Source organism: Hippoglossus stenolepis, chromosome 16 (genome assembly GCF_022539355.2).
Source record: "Hippoglossus stenolepis isolate QCI-W04-F060 chromosome 16, HSTE1.2, whole genome shotgun sequence".
Taxonomy (NCBI): Eukaryota; Metazoa; Chordata; class Actinopteri; order Pleuronectiformes; family Pleuronectidae; genus Hippoglossus; species Hippoglossus stenolepis.
The window spans coordinates 12949866-12955203 of NC_061498.1; the positions used below are offsets into that span (position 1 = coordinate 12949866).

At 38.7% G+C, this 5338-nt stretch overlaps 1 non-coding gene across 1 annotated transcript; it reads right to left on the bottom strand.

The window, feature by feature from the left end:
• Positions 1-72, bottom strand: trnat-cgu. Its single transcript has one exon. It is a non-coding gene; the product is annotated as a tRNA-Thr (tRNA).
• Positions 73-5338: the final 5266 nt, after the last annotated feature.

A 5338-nucleotide genomic window follows, 5' to 3' on the forward strand; every position in this document is an offset into this window, starting at 1 on the left:
AGGCACGGACGGGGTTCGAACCCGCGATCTTCGGTTTACGAGACCGACGCCTTACCACTTGGCCACCGCGCCTGCGCTGTGCCACCGTTTTCGATTCAACTTAAAGGTACAAAATCAGGTGTGAATTCCAGCGTTGCCAATACGTCACAGTGGCGTTGGCTCGGTATTGTTTCACATCTTTTGTTGCAGATCAACTTCCTCCTGCAGTGCGAACACGAGCCCCGGAAGCTGCTGAGCTTAACTTCCTGAACACATGCGTTGCTGTACTATGGCCACAAGGGGACGCTGTTATCTACCACGTGAGAACAACTTGTCCGGGAACAAACAAAAACAGGCTCAGAGAAGTTGAGGAGCTGCTTCACTGTGGATCAGTACACACGTCAAGTTGTTCAGTTTACTGCATATGTAATGTAATGGAGCTTTTAATGTTTAGTTGTTTGTTGAGCTGGTTTCAGACACGTGTTGATTCAACTTCTGGAGGACGCAGTGTGTGTTGATGCATTACACACGGAGGTGTTATGTTATTTAGCCTGACTTCAGTGATGAGAATGGTTGGAAGAGGTTTGAAGGAGAATCCACTTGTCCATTTAAAGAGCCTCAGAATCTGATTAGAAACTTCACTTTCAGACAGGCCACAGTGCTAAAAATGTGCAGTTTAAAGTCCAATAAATGTTTTGTCCTATAGGTTCATTGATGTGGAAGAGATATGTGCATAGGTCACTAAACACTTAAGAAGACTATGAATGTATATAACGATGGACGATGCATCTCCACTTCCTCCCGTTGTCCAGAAATGAAGCCACAATATCCTGCATATACGAACGCTGCCATCTTGCGCATTTGTAGCCGGAGCCCGATGCACGTGCTCGACCAAACACAAGTCAGTCTCAACTATTTTGACTTCTTAGTTTGTTCCATGTCCCACCTTTTAACATAGAGGATGTAGGATTTTTTTTTACCCATACTGCAGCCAGCCACCAGGTGGTGATCAAGATATTTTGGCTTCACTTTCTCGGAGCAGTCCATCTGCACTCTATGATGAGTGTATGATGAGCAAAGTTTAGTGAAGGGGAAATATTGGCCTAGCAGTGTCTATATTTACATGGACACCATTATTACGTCATTACGTCCACTTTGCCATTACATTGGACGTTATTTCACTAGTTTTAAAACCTCAACCGGAAATAGTTTAACATACTGGGCATGCGTCATCAAACAGTTGGTATCTGCTGTGGATGTCATGAAATGCTGTGAAGACTCCAATAGGACGTGATAATGCGTTTGAAACATATCTAAATAATGTATCTAAACATGTCTTGGTTGGATTGTTGCTTGTTCCCAGTATGGCCCTATTCAAGGTAAATAGAAAATGCTGTTTACATGGCAGCGTTTTATTCAGACTATTGTCTTATTCGGAATATTGGTGTCCACGGCAACACAGTCAATTTCCTGTGTGGTCTTGTCACCAAAATACCAGGAATCTTCGGCGGACCATGAATATCCAAACAAAGTTTGATGGCTTTGCACAGTCGGGTCATATTTTGTTCCAAATCAGAGCAGAACAGACTGAGACTGAACTTGCATAGCTAATAACTCTGAGAACCAGTGGGCTGGCTGCGATTCTTTTCTCAGCAATACAATATGCATGAAGCCAGACTGCAGCTTTTCACTGTCTTTCTTTTCCAAACATCAAAGATGAATGACTGCCTGAGGGGCTTTATTTTTTCCGTCTTTCTTTCTTTTTTTGTGTGGATCAGATAACCCAGAGGCTGTTTGAAAAATGAATAAGACTCATTTCCATTGGGAACGAGTTAGCAGTGGAAATCACAGATGTGGGATATTCACCTTGACCTGCTTAGTGCACATTGTCAGCGCATGGATGAAGGAGCGGAGACTCTTATATAAAGCACATAAGAAGATTTAATTTAGAGCCCCTGGAAATGTGGTTATGTTTGAATTGAAGTCGAGTCTCGCTTAAGTAAAACAAAACAAGCCACAATTTAAAATGATAAGTGAGGTATAATGCTGATTGCCGATGGTAATCCTAATACACGAGCATTGATGAAAAAGATGAATGAAAATAAAGGATAAATGCTACCTCTCAAAGTTGAGGGAGCAGGGTGCCGATGTATTTATGGGTTTAACGGCCATCTGCGTTTATGTTGGCATTTTGTGTTGAAAATGTATCATTATTTTCTTTTGTATTTTTTGTATTTATGTTTTTTATTTATTTATATTTATGCACCATTTTTAAATCTCATCTAAAAACTCATCTTTTTAAACAGGCATATTCAGTTTTATTGTCTTCCATTTTGCAAAAACTACATTTACAGTTTTATTCACTGTTCATTTTGTTTATTTTATTGATGTTTTTGATACATTTTGTTGTTGTTGTGTTCTGCCATGTAAGGTGACCTTGAGTGCTCTGAAAAGCACCTATAAATAAAATGTATTATTATTATTATTATTATTTAAGTTTATGGTTAAACTGTAAATTATCAAGCCCACATAACATTTCTTTGTCATGAGAATTTGATAATGACATACTATCGCATGGCAAATAACTATTATTATTTTGAAAATATATATATACATGTATGTATGTTGACTGATATATCTATATTGGAAATGTTTTACTCCAAAGATCCATATCTGTCAGGCTCCAGTGTAAATACTGACTGAGGAGCTGAGGAGCTGCTGATGCTTCATTATGGATCCAGGCCCCTGGAAGTAATGAATATAATTTTATTTTTTCTCAAGGCTTTAAACTGCCAACAATGATATTTCTTGTTAGGCCTTTGTCAGATCTAAAACACAAGTACTAAAGGTTCAGTGTGTAAAATTTAGGTGAAAGTGATCCATTGGCAGAAATTGAATATAGAATAATCCTAGTGATGTTTTCACAAATGTGTTTCGTCTAAATTTGAGGAAATGTTGTTTTCTTTACCCTGGAATGGGCCCTTTATATTTAAGTACTTTATATTTACAATGGGAGCGGGTCCTCTCTACGTATGCCACCATGTTTTTAACAGTAGCCCAAACTGGATAAACTAAACATCTTTTGAGTTTTTATGACAACTGAAGGCTACCACATGTTCTCTTTCATGTTTGGAAGGGGTGGGTGAGGTCAGAGGTTTTCAGCTGCAACATGCAACTTCACCACTAGATGTCACTAAATTCTACACACTGCCCCTTTAAGTAGTATTTGTCTGTAGTTGTATGTCTTTTGTTCCAGGTTTGATTCTAGGTAGCTTTGTCTCAATAGAGGGCGCCTTGCTGTTTAATCAGTTTATGGGTTAGCAAAACAATTGGATTATATTGTAAAAGGTAGATTTGTTTAAACCAAACACAACATATATGTCTTCTATTCAGGGACAAATTGATGGCAACTGTTTTTGGCGACATTGTTCTTTGTCCAAAACGTCTACTGTAGACGAATGAGTTTAATACCTGGGACAGTGGAATCCTCAATAAATGCACAAACTGCTGGAGGAAGACAATCAGACTCAAGGTAAAACATTAGAGTTGCAGTTAAATCATCATGTTGGTCATCTTATCAACCTTTAATAAAAGCACATGAAGCTGGATATTTGTTTTCCTCTCTTATTTAGGATGAGAATCTCCATGCAGCTATTAAACTATCGAGCAGAATGCTGCTCTTCTAATGTCTTAAAAGCAAATTATCCCCAACAATAAAACAGGATAAGAATCCTCAAGTTACCCCATCAGACTTCAGATAACTGGAGTTTCTTATAGTTTATTTTACATTTGTATTCTTCAGCAGCTCTGGTATTAAATAATAAACCTCTGCAACATCATAACCTCAGATACGGTATGTTTCAGTCTGAGATCACATGGATCTGGGGTATGTTTTGTTCATGTGGGGAAAACCAAGCTCCTCGATCCCTGAGAGAATAAGAGGTTTTACGGTAGCGACCTATTTAATTATTTATTGTTGTACTGCTTTGAAATATCATCTTATTTTGTTGCGCTTGTGCAGAAATACTCCTGCCTGTGACAGTATATATATATATATATATATACATATATATAGGGCAGAACCAGGATTTTTGTTTTCACTTTCTTTAACATTGCATTTCTCAACATTTCCGTTTCTCAGAGAATGATTCATGGATCTTGATGAAAAAAAGCAAATGGGGGGCTGATATTTATGATCTACTAAATTAAGATGTGGTTTCATAAGGGGGATGTTGGGCCTTGGCGGAGGAATGTGCTCTACTGAGGGCCATCCTAGTTTTGTATGTAATAAACAAACAAGATACAGTGAGTTGATTAAATTGAAGTAGCCATTTTATCTTTGCACAGAACCAGACTAACAGTCTGCAGAGCAGAGCAAAATATTACAGTTACAGATATAGCTATAGCCTTAGCTCACGTTAATAGGCTATGTTAGCCTTTAGCCAAACACACACACACACACACACACACACACACACACACACACACACTAATATACACTTGAGCTTAACTCCCCACAGGTTTTTTTTAGAACAAATAAGTCCCTTCTCAAAGCAACAGTAAGAAATATTGGCTGTGATAATGTCCAACATATAACATGGTCCTGCTGTCTCTCTGATTATCACATCAGACATCTATAGTTTTTCTGCACATAATTAAAGTTCTAAGACACTTTGGAGAGAATGATGTCTATCCTGCTAGTCTAATGCAAGTTTTTTTAATTTAGTCAGAAAACAGGTTTTTACATTCACTCTATAATGCATGTTTGATGCAGACCAACCGACAAGTTAAACCCCTCGAAATAAACTGTGCTTGAATGCATCTCAGTTTAGGCAAATTCAAGTGGCAGCCAACTCCGCCGGTCTGTGCTGGTGTAGTGTGAGGGGAGAATTGTGTCATTGTGAGAAGGCTGCGCTGGATCTGACCCTGACCACGACGAGACGTGCAAGTGTGAAATCCAGTTGAAAGCTGAGCAGCTGATGAAGCTACATAACAAAAGCAATATCATCTCTCCCCCTCTCCCCGTAATGTCTTTTCACCCTTCTCTCTCCTCTTTCACTGGGCTGTTTTCACATCGTCATACAATAGACGTTTCAATAAAATATCATTTAGTGATGTAGTTTATTTAAAAACCTTTTGGACTGAATATCTAAGAGTTCTTTGTTAGATTTAGCACAATGCGGATTCATTTTCCATTAATTTCCATTTTTCCCTGTTGCTTAATGTGTATGAAGCAATTAGGTGCACATCACTCATGCCTGTTGGGTATGTTACCATAGCTACGATACGCTTGTGCACACAATCATCTGGTCCTCGTTTCCTCCAATGGGGTCGCACGGCTGGAGCTGCAATATAAAGT